Source organism: Saccopteryx bilineata, chromosome 6, assembly GCF_036850765.1.
Source record: "Saccopteryx bilineata isolate mSacBil1 chromosome 6, mSacBil1_pri_phased_curated, whole genome shotgun sequence".
Classification (NCBI taxonomy): domain Eukaryota; kingdom Metazoa; phylum Chordata; class Mammalia; order Chiroptera; family Emballonuridae; genus Saccopteryx; species Saccopteryx bilineata.
In genome coordinates this window covers 57,985,894-57,999,678 of record NC_089495.1, presented here as the reverse complement: position 1 = coordinate 57,999,678, position 13,785 = coordinate 57,985,894, and the positions used below count along the sequence as shown (strand labels likewise).

At 34.2% G+C, this 13,785-nt stretch overlaps 1 protein-coding gene across 1 annotated transcript in view; it reads left to right on the top strand.

Annotated features, from left to right (window-relative positions):
* Positions 1 to 13,785, top strand: part of GPC5 (glypican 5) — a 1,883,811-nt gene that overhangs the window by 968,430 nt on the left and 901,596 nt on the right. The window lies entirely within an intron of this gene.

The window sequence follows — 13,785 nt, the reverse complement described above, 5'->3', positions numbered from 1 at the left end:
AGTCCCATTTGTTCATACTGTCCTTTATTTCACTGCCTGTGGAGATAAATCAGCAACTATATTGCTGTGAGAGATGTCGGAGAGCTTATTTACTATTTTCTTCTAAGATGCTTATGGTTTTATGGCTTACATTTAAATCTTTTATCCATTTTGAGTTTATTTTTGTGAATGGTGTAAGTTGGTGATCTAGTTTTATTTTATTGCAGGTAGCTGTCCACTTTTCTCTACACTTGTTAAAGAGACTCCTTACTCCATTGTATGCTCTTACCTCCTTTGTCAGATATCAATTGTCTATAAAGGTGTGGGTTTATTTCTGGTTCTCTGTTGTATTCCATTGATTTGTCTCCCTGTTCTTATGCCAGTACCAGAATGTTTTAAGTACAATGGCCTTGTAGTATAACTTGATATCAGGAAGTGTGATACCATCCACATTATTATTTTTCAAGATTGCTGAGGATATTCGTGTTCTTTTTTGGTTTCCTATAAATTTTTGGTATATTTGTTCTATATCTTTGAAGCATGTCATTGGTATTTTAATAGGAATTGCATTGAATTTGTAAATTGCTTTAGGTAATATAGACATTTTAATGATGTTTATTCTCTCTATCCATGAACACGGTATATGCTTCCATTTGTTTGTATCTCCTTTTATCAATGTTTTATAATTTTTCAAGTACAAGTCTTTAACCTCCTTAGTTTAATTTACTCCTAGGTACTTTATTTATTTATTTATTTTGCAATAGTGAAGGGGACTGTTTTCTTAATTTCTCTTTCAGACATTTCATTGTTGGTTTATAAAAATGACTCTGATTTCTGAATATTAATTTTATATCCTGCCACCTTGCTGAATCCATTTATCTGGTCCAGTAGTTTTTTGACTGAGACTTTAGGGTTTTCTATGTACAGTATCATGTCATCAGCAAATAATGATAGTTTTACTTCTTCTTTCCAATTTGGATGTCTTTTATTTCTTCTTCTTCTCTGACTGCTGTGGCTAAAACTATGTTGAATAAGAGCAGTGAAAGGGAGCACCCCAGCCTTGTTTCTGATCTTAAGGGGATTGCTTTTAATTTTTGCCCATTGAGTATGATGTTGCCTGTGGTTTTGTCATAGATAGCCTTTATCATGTTGAGGTACATTCCCTGTATTACCACTTTGCTGAGAGTTTTGATCATAAATAGGTGCTGTATTTTATCAAATGCTTTTTCTGCATCTATTGATATTATTGTGTAATTTTTATCCTTCTTTTTGTTTATGTGATGAATCACATTGATTGATTTATGAATTATGTACCAGCCTTGCCTCCCCATAATAAATCCCACTCGATCATGATGTATGATCTTTTTCATGTATTGCTGGAGCAAGTTTGTTAATATTTTGTTGAAAATTTTAGCATCTATTTTCATCAGGGATATTGGCCTATAATTTTCTTTCTTTGTATTGTCTTTGCTTGGTTTTGGAATCAGAATTATGCTCACCTCATAAAAGGAACTTGGAAGTTTTTTCTCTTCTTGAATTTTTTGAATAGCTTGAGAAGGATAGGAATTAGTTCTTCTTTGAATAGTTGGTAGAATTTGCCTGTGAAGCCTTCTAGCCCTGGGCTTTTGTTTGTTGGGAGTTTTTTAATAACTGTTTCGATCTCATTTGTTGTAATCAGTCTATTTATGTTTTCTGATTCTTCCAGATTGATTTTTGAAAGATTATATGTTTCAAGGAATTTTTCCATTTCACCTAGGTTGTCTAATTTTTTGGCGTACAGTTAGTTCTTCATAGTATTTTTTTTTTACAATCCTTTGTATTTCTGCTGTGTCATTTGTTACTGCTCCACTCTCATTTCTAATTTTATTTATTTGAGTCCTTTCTTTTTTTTTTTTCTTGTTGAGTCTGGTTAAAGGTTCATCAATCTTGTTCACCTTTTCAAAGAACCAGGGCTTGGTTTTATTGATTTTCTGTCTTGGTTTTTTAGCCTCTATGTTATTTATTTCTGCTCTGATCTTTATTATTTCCTATCATCTACTTCCTCTGGGCTTTACTTGTACTTTTCTAGTTCTTCTAGATGCAGGGTTAAATTGTTTATTTGACCATTTACTTAAGGTATACCTGTAATGCTATGAATGTCCCTCTCAGGTCTGCTTTTGATGCGTCCTATAAGTTTTGAGTTATTGTATGTTCATTTTCATTTATTTCAAGGAAGTTTCTTATTTCTTCCTTGATCTCATTGTTAACCCATTCATTATTTAATAACATGCTATTTAGTTTTCAAGTGTTTGAATGTTAAGTTTTTCTATTGTAGTTGATTTATAACTTCATGCCATTGTAATCAGAGAAGATGCTCGATATGATTTCAATCTTGTTAAATTAATTGAGACTTGTTTTTTGTCGTAGCATGTGATCTATCCTAGAAAATGTACCATGAACACTTGAAAAGAGTGCATATTCTTCTGCTTTGTGTTAAATTTTCGAAGATATCAATTAAATCCAGTTGATCTACTATGTCATTTAAGGCTGCTGTTTCTTTGTTAATTTTCTTTCTTGAGGATCTATCCAGTCCTGTTAGTGGGATCTTGAAATCCCTGACTATTATTGTATTGCTGTTGATCTCGCACTTTATGTCCATCAATGTCTGCTTTATGTATTTAGGTGCTCCTATACTAGGTGCATAGATATTTATAATGGTTATATCTTCCTGTTGGGTTGCTCCTTTTATCATTATGTAATCACCTTCTTTATCCCTTACTATAGCCTTTTTTTAATGTCTATTTTGTCAGATATAAGAATTGCTACCCTAGCTTTTTTTTCATTTCCATTTGCATAAAATATTTTTTCCATTCCTTTACTTTCTGTTTATGTGTATCTTTTGTTTTGAAGTGGGTCTCTTGTAAACAGCATATGTACCGGTCTGGTTTACTTATCCATGTAGCTACTCTATGTCTTTTGATTGGATCATTTAATCCATTTACATTTAAGATTATTATTGATATGTAGTTGTTTATTTCCATTTTATTCTTTAAGTCTACATTCCTCTTTTACTAGATTTTTTCTCCTTTGTTCTTTTTCAACAGGCCCCTTAACATTTCTTATTTTCATCATTTAATTCAAAGTATAAATTAGATACATCATTAAATTGTTTGAAGTATTAGTATTTATTGTATCCACTTCTTCATATTAGATAGAGCTACTGAAATGCTTCCATTGCTACAACTCCTTCATAATTGTGTTTACTAAGCTAATGAAGACCAGTGGATTGCCACATCTATCAGGTATTTTTTATCTTTCTTTTTTAGCTGACTTACCTATAGCATTTAACAATCAAAATTTTTCAAAAACCCTTTTCTACCTTAGTTTCTATGATCTAGTTCTCCTGTAGCTTTTCCCCTAATTCTCAGACAGATATTTCTCAGGCTTTTTTGATATTTTTTTCTTGCAATCTCAACCCTTAGTACTCCACAGTATCCCGCTCTTAATTCTATTTTCTATCCTTACTACATACTTTCCTTGGATGATCTCATGCACTTCTCTGGCATTAATTCCAAGTTAAATGCTGATGATTTCCAAGCCAGTGCCTCTAACTCTTTGTTCAATTCCATATCCATGTATATAATAATTTGCTAAAACCTTGTTATATTACTTGTTCCTCAAAAGTTAAATAGCCAAAAAAATGAAATATTTCTCTTTAAATTTTTTTATCTCAGTGATTCACCCCACAGTCCATCCCTTATTATTCTTTCTATATCATTTCACTCAAATTCTGACTATTATACATAATTTTTGATTTTCATAAGCACTGCCCCAGCAGTGTTGTAACTTTAATTATCCTCATCATTAATTTTCCCAGTATATTCTTACTCAATTCAGTCTCTCTTTTACCTCACAGAATAAGTTCCTTTAAATACAATCGTGATTGATACTTCCTTGGTAAAAATTGTTTTTGTTTTTTTTTTACTCTTTTATATAAGTTCTGACTTTGGTAGTATGAAATATAACTTAGTGTAAAATACCCTGAACACTTCAGGCTCATTCACCGACTGGTGCCTATTTTGCACATATTCTTCTCATCATATCAGACTACCTATAGCACCTTATGGCTCATGCTGCCTACACTACAGCCCTTATGCACGTGGTGTGTTTGCAAGTTTCCTTCTCTGTCCTTGACTTTGGGTGATGGGATTTTTAAATTCTCCTGGATTACTTTGTTCTTTATTTTTCATAGAACCCAATGGATGCCTCTGATGTTAATTTAATTGTCCATCTCGTCCACTGGATAATGTCTTTCATTTTGGTTACAGAACATAACAAAGAGCAGGACTTAATAACTGGTGCATAATGCTGAATAAATGTTTTTTAAAGTACCAATTGAGAATGACCGAATTTTTTTTTATCGATACAATTATATGTGAATTTGAATTCATTCTGAGGACCCAAGATGAGAATGAACTGTCCAAATAATTTCTACTTATATCTACAGTCTCAGGTATAACAAAGGGAGATTAAAAATGAAATATTCCCTCATATCCTAGAAAAGATGTTAATATTTTATGTTATAAATTTTGTATTTTATACTAAACCATAAAGCATAATTCAATGTGAAGCTTATAGGAAAAGTACATGAAAGTTGAATTCACTCACAAATGTGTTTGCTGACTAAATTAAACAATTTTAATCAGAATAATCTTTGTGCATAGAAAAAGCTTAGATGTTTTTGCAATAATATAATGTCTATATTATTTAAAAACATTGAGACTGCAACATAAACATATATAAAATAAAAATAAATTGAATTAGACATGTATATACTAGTGCAAATAAGTTATAAATAGATAGAAAATGAAAGTTGAAGTGAAATATAAGTATTCAGTCCAAAAGAAATTATAAATAGAAAATGAAAGATAAAGAGAAATGTAAGTATTCAGTCCACAAGAAATTATAGTTTTAGGTTTAGTTTCCTAGTAGTCATATTAAAATGAAGATATCATAATTTAAATATTTCTCTTCTAATTAAAACAGAAGCTTGCTTCGGAAGGAGAAAAACTGTTCTCCTTACTGAATTGTGATATAAATGCCTCTCCCAGGATGCTATATATGGGCCACTAAATGACAATATTCATTAACAATATTTTTGTATTAAATAATGAAGTGAATTTTATATGATTATTTGTGGTATTGTCCTTGCACACACACACACACACACACAATTAGGGCATGCCCTCAAAACTTAATTCAGAGAGGGCAATTCTATTAAGGACAAAGGCTCTATATTTCAAGTCTGAATAAGTCTGGTGATTTTATCTGATTAAGGCAAATTTTTTAATACTCAGAGGAATGACAGCCTTCAAGTAATATTTTATAACCATTACAGCTAGTGTGTTCATTAAATATCTACTTCTGTTTGGTGATACTTTAAGGTTTTCTAGTTATTTTGAGAACATAAAATTCTAAAAAATCCTTAGTAAAAATTACTTTACCTAAAAAATATGTTGCATATTTATTTTTTAATGCTTCAGTATTAAGCTAACATAAAGAGGGTATTATCTTTTTAAACTATTGGTAATTGATAAACAAGACTTTTTTTCTGCCACATTTTATAATTGAGCCATTATTTTATTATAAGAAAAGAAAAAAGCAAAACAATATCTTCAAATATTATATACAGGATGTGACAAAAGTAGGTTTACAGTTGTGAGTATTCAAAAGACTTTATCCTTATATTATTATTTATTAATTATTATAGTATTCATCATAAGAACAATTTGAACCTACTTTTGTCAAATCCTGTACTATATACTAACACCAGATTGTTTTACACATTTTATTTATTTATTTTTATTTATTTTTTTGACAGAGACAGAGAGAGAGTCAGAGAGAGGGACAAATAGGGACAGATAGACAGGAAGGGAGAGAGATGAGAAGCATCAATTCTTCATTTTGGCTCCTTAGTTGTTCATTGATTACTTTCTCATATGTGCCTTGACTGGGGGGGCTACAGCAGAAAGAGTATCTCCCTGCTCAAGCCCAGGGGTAGTCAACCTTTTTATACCTACCGCCCACTTTTGTATCTCTGTTAGTAGTAAAATTTTCTAACCACCCACTGGTTCCACAGCAATGGGATTTATAAAGTAGAGAAGTAACTTTACTTTATAAAATTTATAAAGCATAGTTACAGCAAGTTAAAGCATATAATAATAATTACTTACCAAGTACTTTATGTCGGATTTTGGCTAAGTTTGGCAGAATAAATCTTTATAAAACAACTCACTATAGTTAAATCTATCCTTTTATTTATACTTTGGTTTCTCCACTACCACCCATCATGAAAGCTGGAACGCCCACTAGTGGGCAGTAGGGACCAGGTTGACGACCACTGCTCAAGCCAGTGACCTTGGGCTTCGAGCCAGTGACCTTTAGGCTCAAGTCAGCGACTTTTGGACTCAAGCCAGTGACCCCACGTTCAAGTTAGTGAGCCCATGTGCAAACCAGATAGCCCATGCTCAAGCTGGTGTCCTCGGGGTTTCAAACCTGGGTCCTCCGTGTCCCAGTCTGATGCTCTATCTACTGCACACTGTCTGGTCAGGTATTTTTACAGATTTTAAATCATTAAATCTTGGAAATAAACTTGTGAAAATCAAAGCTGGCTAAAAGTGGGTATTTAACTTTTGTGGACATATTGAAATCTAGTATGGAGATGTGTCCACATAGGTTTACAAAATCTAGTATTTGGATGAAACATATTTCACAGGAGTATTCTGAAATCAGTGGCTAATCTGCAAGACATAAATGAAAAGAGTTTATAAATGTTGATTCATTAAGTTTATTACCTTAGGTTCATATCATGGATAAACTTAGAATACTTAACCTGGAGTTATATTTAAAATTGTACTGCTACCTACAAGTATAATACAGTTTATTTCATAACTTCCCCCTTTAGGGTATGAAAATTTTAATGTATGTGGTTCTCTGCTTGCTAATAGGGGTTCTACCTCTGCCTGCTCAGTTTCTTCCCTAGTCCTGTTATGTGAAAAGGGACTGCTGTAGGCCAAATGACAAGGTGATTTGCTCATTGGTAGTGACTCATCAGCACAATGGTAAGAGGAAATCAAGACTAGAAAGGCAGACGGGAAGAGTGTGTATATTGAGGAGATGCATTTGGGTTTGTTCTGTGGAAATTTTTTATAGCAAAGAAAAAATAGACATAGTTAGAGGTAATTATTACAGGAATTTAAAGAAAGAGGGAAATGGATGGCAAGAGGAATGTAAAGATGTGTGCTTTGGATTATACATGTTTTTAAGATGTTACCAAAATGCAAGTAAGGCTTTGAGCTCTTTTTAAATTGTTTGTCTTTAAAAAACAAACAAACAAAAACTAGAGTTCTGTATCATGTGCATCACATCTTTATATGAATTCTAATAAGGTGTTAAGAAAGAAAATGTTTAAAGTGCTTAGACTAGAGATAATGTGGAAGAGTTGGGTGTTGAGTTATATAGATCTTGGCTGGGCTTCAAGTCTGGGCTCTGACCCTTACTGGCTCTACGTCTGTGGATATGATTCATATGGGGAGATAGAGAGAGAAAGAGATTCATTCAGCAAAGGGTAAAATGTATAAGTACAAGAAAACTGATGTTTTAAAAATATATTCTGGAAAAATACATATGGGACAATCTGAGCTGCCCACACTGGCAGCTGGATCAGCCCTTGTCACATACCAACGTTTCCTACCAGATTGCATGTGGCTTCTTCTGTAAATTCTTAGTTATAAGATTTCTATTCAGTTTGTCTTCAGTTGGTTATTTAAGTTGATTGCTCTATATTTTAGTTGTATTTCCAGTTTTGGCCTGGGAGGAGGTGAATATAGCTTCTACGTACTCCACTCCATCTTGAATCCCCTGCTAGCTTCTCTTGTTTCTTTTTTTTTTTTTTTTTTTTTTTTTTTTTACAGAGACAGAGATAGACAGGGACAGACAGACAGGAATGGAGAGAGATGAGAAGCATCAATCATCAGTTTCTCGTTGCGCATTGCGACTTCTTAGTTGTTCATTGATTGCTTTCTCACATGTGCCTTGACCGTGGGCCTTCAGCAGACCGAGTAACCCCCTGCTGGAGCCAGCGACCTTGGGTCCAAGCTGGTGAGCTCTTTGCTCAAGCCAGATGAGTCGGCGCTCAAGCTGGCGACCTCGGGGTCTCGAACCTGGGTCCTTCCGCATCCCAGTCCGACGCTCTATTCACTGCGCCACCACCTGGTCAGGCTTTTTTTTTTTTTTTTTTTGGTAATTTTCTGAAGCTGGAAACGGGGAGAGACAGTCAGACAGACTCCCGCATGTGCCCGACCGGGATCCACCTGGCACGCCCACTAGGGGCGACGCTCTGCCCACCAGGGGGCGATGCTCTGTCCCTCCGGGGTGTCGCTCTGCCGCGACCAGAGCCACTCTAGCACCTGGGGCAGAGGCCAAGGAGCCATCCCCAGCACCTGGGCCATCTTTTGCTCCAATGGAGCCTTGGCTGCGGGAGGGGAAGAGAGAGACAGAGAGGAAGGAGGGGGGGTGGAGAAGCAAATGGGCGCTTCTCCTATGTGCCCTGGCTGGGAATCGAACCCAGGTCCCCCGCACGCCAGGCCGACGCTCTACCGCTGAGCCAAACAGCCAGGGCCTCTTCTTTCTTAAATAAGATGTATGTATGTATGTATGTATGTGTTTATTTATTTATTATGTTTAGTGAGAGGAGGGGAGGCAGAGACAGACTCCCACTTGTGCCCTAACCAGGATCAACCTGGCAAGACCATAATGGGGTGATGCTCTACCCCTCTGGGGCCCTTGCTCCACTGCAACTGGAGCCACTTTTTAGTGCCTGAGGTGGAGGCCATGGAGCTATCCTCAGTACCCGGGGCCAATTCAGTCTAATTGAGCCATGGCTGCAGGTGGGGAGGAGATGAAAGCAATAGAGAGAAAGAGAGAGAAAGAGAGAGAGAGAGAAGTAAGAGGGGGAGGGATATAGAAGCAGATGGGTGTTTCTCCTGTATGCCATGACTGGGAACTGATCCTGGGACATCCAGGATGTCCCAGCCAGGCTGACACTTTACCACTGAGCCAACTGTCCTGGGCCAATAAGGTGTTTCTAAAAGTAAAACTGTAGAACTAGTAAAACAAATTAAACACCAATTTATTATATAGCATTATTAGAAAATAATAACTTAGATATGTCAATAAATTTTACATGTGTAGTATTAAAAATAGTTTTATAAAAGATAGACTTGAAATGTTACAGTAAATACATCTGAAACATACAATATAATTGGAATAGAGAAAATAATAGATATTGAGAAAACTATGAGCTCAATTAGGATAAATAACTATATTTGCTCTTTTTTCCTTATTTTAAATATTGGGGTGACACTGGTTAACAAAATTTTACAGATTTCAGGCGCATAATTCTATTACACACCTTCTGTACAGTGTGTTGTGTGTTCATCTACCCAAGTCAAGTCTCTATCCATCACCATTTATCCGCCTCTACCTCCCCCTTACCACCTGCCAATGACCACACTGTTGTCTGTGTTCGTGAGTTTTTTCTCTCTTTCTCTCCTTTTTTTTCTCCTCAATTCTTCCACAGCCCTTACTCAATTATATATATATATATACACACATATATATATAATATACACACACATATATACACACATATATATATACACGCACACATATATAATGTAATCTATATAAAAAATTAAAATATTTAGAATATTAAGTGATAATCTCATTATTTATACAACCAGGTATTTTGAAACAAATAAGATAAATTGGGATCTGAATTCCAAAATACTTCTTAAACTTTCATCATTTTGAGGATAAAGGTCAGTTAATGCATCCATATATTTAAACTTATATGTATTCATACAAATAGTCATAGAATTCTGTTTCATCAATTTTTTATTTCCTTTTATTTAATCAAGGATCATTACACTTTTTTTTTTCATTTTTCCGAAGCTGGAAACGGGGAGGCAGTCAGACAGACACCCGCATGCACCAACCGGGATCCACCCGGCATACCCACCAGGGGGCGATGCTCTGCCCCTCTGGGGCGTCACTCTGTTGCATCCAGAGCCATTCTAGTGCCTGAGGCAGAGGCCACAGAGCCATCCCCAGTGCCCAGGTCATCTTTGCTCCAATGGAGCCTCACTGCGGGAGGGGAAGAGAGAGACAGAGAGGAAGGAGAGGGGGAGGGATGGAGAAGCAAATGGGCGCCTCTCCTGTGTGCCCTGGCCGGGAATCAAACCCGGGACTCCTGCACACCAGGCCGACGCTCTACCGCTGAGCCAACCGGCCAGGGCCATTACACTTATTTTATAAATTAACAACATATATATTGTATTATACTATTTTACCTTATACTACTAACTAGATAACTATCCAAAAAATAGAAGTATATAAGATTATCTGAAATACTATCACGTAATTCTTTTTTTTTTTTTTTTTTTTTGACAGAGAAAGAGATAGATAGGGACAGACAGACAGGAATGGAGATGAGAAGAATCAATCATCAGTTTTTTGTTGCGACACAAGTTTGTTAGTAATTGATTGCTTTCTCATATGTGCCTTGACCAAGTAATCTCTTGCTCAAGCCAGCGACCTTGGGTCCAAGCTGGTGAACTTTGCTCAAACCAGATGAGCCTGCGCCAAGCTGGAGACCTCGGGGTCTCAAACCTGGGTCCTCTGCATCCCAGTCTGATGCTCTATCTACTGCACCACCGCCTGGTCAGGCCATAATTCTTATTTTTTAACAGTTGAATATAGAGTGATTTTTATTACTTTTGATTATGGAATGTGATATATATTTTTGATGGTTTTATAATGTCATTATTTATGGAAAGATCAGTGATATCACCCTAATAATATTGTGTTCATATTTTTGTTTTATTGTATGAGGTGATATTCAATAGTCCAAAAAGAATTTTCAATTACCTAATATTTATCAAAAATTTTTAGACCTACATTTTCTGCATACAATAATGAAAAATATATTTCAATTGTATATGATAAAAGAATATACAAATATATATTTTAGATTTTTTCTCTTAAACATTTAACCAGAAAATCAAAAAAAACATTAAAATATGAAATAAAACACTAACTTTCAGGTCTAAATGTTGCTTTGGAAATGCATTTTCACTTTAAGCAGTAGCTGAACTTTTATTATGATACTAGTGTGAAGATAAAATATATAAATAGTATATGTTTAAATTAAAAATGTAAAAATTATATACAGAATTTTGTAGTGCATCTTGGATATAAAATATTTTGCTTATTACATTCTTCATGTTGATAGCAGACTTGGCTAGTAATTAAACTAACTTAGTTACATTGGCTTTTATAGTTCCTTAGATTAAATATCATATACCAGTCCCTTTGACTCTAAACTACTTGGAGTTTTAAGAAGCTGAAAAGTAGTTAAATAACACAGTACTAACAGACAAACAAAATGATATATGTACCATGGATAACACAAAATCATTTCTGTAATGTCACAAAAGGAGTCATGCTCTATTTTGTCAATTTTCTTAGTTAATTCAAAAGTACCTACTCATGAATCAGTCAAGTATTCCATCTACCACAGAGAATATAAATTTTGTGAAGGCAGTCAGCTTTCGGTCTCTGTAAATCACAATTTTACTGGGTTGAAAGATATATATTTACATTCTTCTGATTCAAAATGTATTCAGAGGATATGGGTTTATAACTTTTTATTCTTTTAAAATAGCAGCTGATTTGCTTTTTTACTTTCATAAAAGTGCAATAGTACTCAAGATTAAATGTTTCTAAATAATACATTTGAGGTATATATCCATGTTCATACTATATATCTCTAAATAAATGTACATCTCTGAGGATCAGATGTCAGTGCTATTGTCTATACACTAGTCACTCTTTCATATGAGAATTTGCCAATAGTGTTGTTATTAAATTGCTTCAATTGACTTTTTATTTACTAAAAAAGCACTTGTGAAGCAGACATTTAAAAGGATGTAATATGCCCTCTGTATATTTTTAGACGTTTAGGCTCACACATACACACACACATATATGTATCTGATTATATAGTAGTACACTCCTGAAACTAAATAAGTCATGAGTTATTTCTGGACAAATATATGACATTTTATTTGATTATAAATTAAAATCATGCCACTAGATATCTATACTTTAGCCTATAAAACTTGCTATGTTTCATAGGGGTAAAGAGAAAGTGTGGAAATTGAACTGCTACCTGGTAACATTGCCTAACTCTATATTACTATAGGACTTACTGAACAGAAGATTCAAATAAATGAAAATAATCAAAAAGTTGAAATCATTGATAAAACAATATTTGGAATATTGCATAATCCTCAGATTAATAGATACAATGGAGACAAAATACTATGGCAATGGGAATGGGAACTGTTAAACATGAAATTAAATTTTTTATATGAAATTGACTTTTTTTCTAGAAATGACTTTATGAAACATGGCATCCAACATTTCTGGCATATCTTAAGAAAATATCAATCCCATGCCAAAATGTAGTTTAAAAAATTTTAAAGGAGAATTAAGACTTGCATACAAATGTAAAATAAATATTGGTTAATGTTTTTATTAAATCCTTCATTTTAAGAAAACCAGTGAAATGTTTCAACTGATTTAAAGGTGAAACAAAAACCTGATACATATATAGGCAGTGAAGAAGGCTGAAATACATTTACTTAATAGATGCAAAATTGGTCAGTATCCAAAGGAGAAGAAGCAAATACATTTTCACTGGATAATTTTCATTTTTATGGACAAAAATTATTTGTAAGTTATAAAATTGGGAAACAGCTAAAAACCCATAAAAGGTAAAGAGACTTCATAAAATCAGATTGTGGACAAGTCCTGCTGGGGTTGAGGACGACAGAAACGCAAAGACCCGACTCCGGGGACCAGGTTCAGTGACGCAGATTCCACTTTATTCAGGAAGTAAGTTAGCTTATATACATGGGTTCAGCCTAAAGTGTGTTCTTCAAAGCCAATGGCTGAAAAGATCAGGGAGCTGCGAGGTTGACGCTAAGTCACTTCCTTATAGTGGGCGAGCTCCCTTCCTGGGTATGCCAAGGAGGATTCTGGGAGCTGGAGTATTCTCACAGCATTGCATCAGCCATACCTGCTAGGAATGCGCTCTGTATTCCACCCACATCAGATAAATCAACAATGCTGAGTTTTCCACTGAAAACACTCATGAATCTTTTTAGACCATTTCAAAATTTTTTCTCCAAATGTTTAGAAACTATTTCTAGTGAACATTGAAGGGATTTTCCTTTATTAAATTATATGATAAATAATTAAATAATATAGAACAAAACAATGACCAAATTTATTAAGTAGTTAGTATTACAAAGCCTTGTTGGGAAGTAATTTTTATTAAGTATATTTTTTCTCCAAAATAAATGTAAATTAAATAACCTATGTTCATAATTTTGCTATTACACACATACATACATATATGTGTGTGAATATAAATATACATCCCCCATAGTTACCCATTTCAGATAATTACTTATGCAAGTTTTACTGGTTTTTAAATTATGAAGCCATATTTCCAAGAAGCATTCTTAGTTCTTATGTAACAAAATAAGTTTAGAACTCTATAAAATATTTTGACTGTTTATAACCATTTTCTTTTCAAGATGTCCAGTGTACCCTATTGGAGGTAGTGACATATGAGACTCTATCAGCACAGTTCTACTTTATTAATTTATTTTGCTTAGATACAAGTTTTAAGACCCA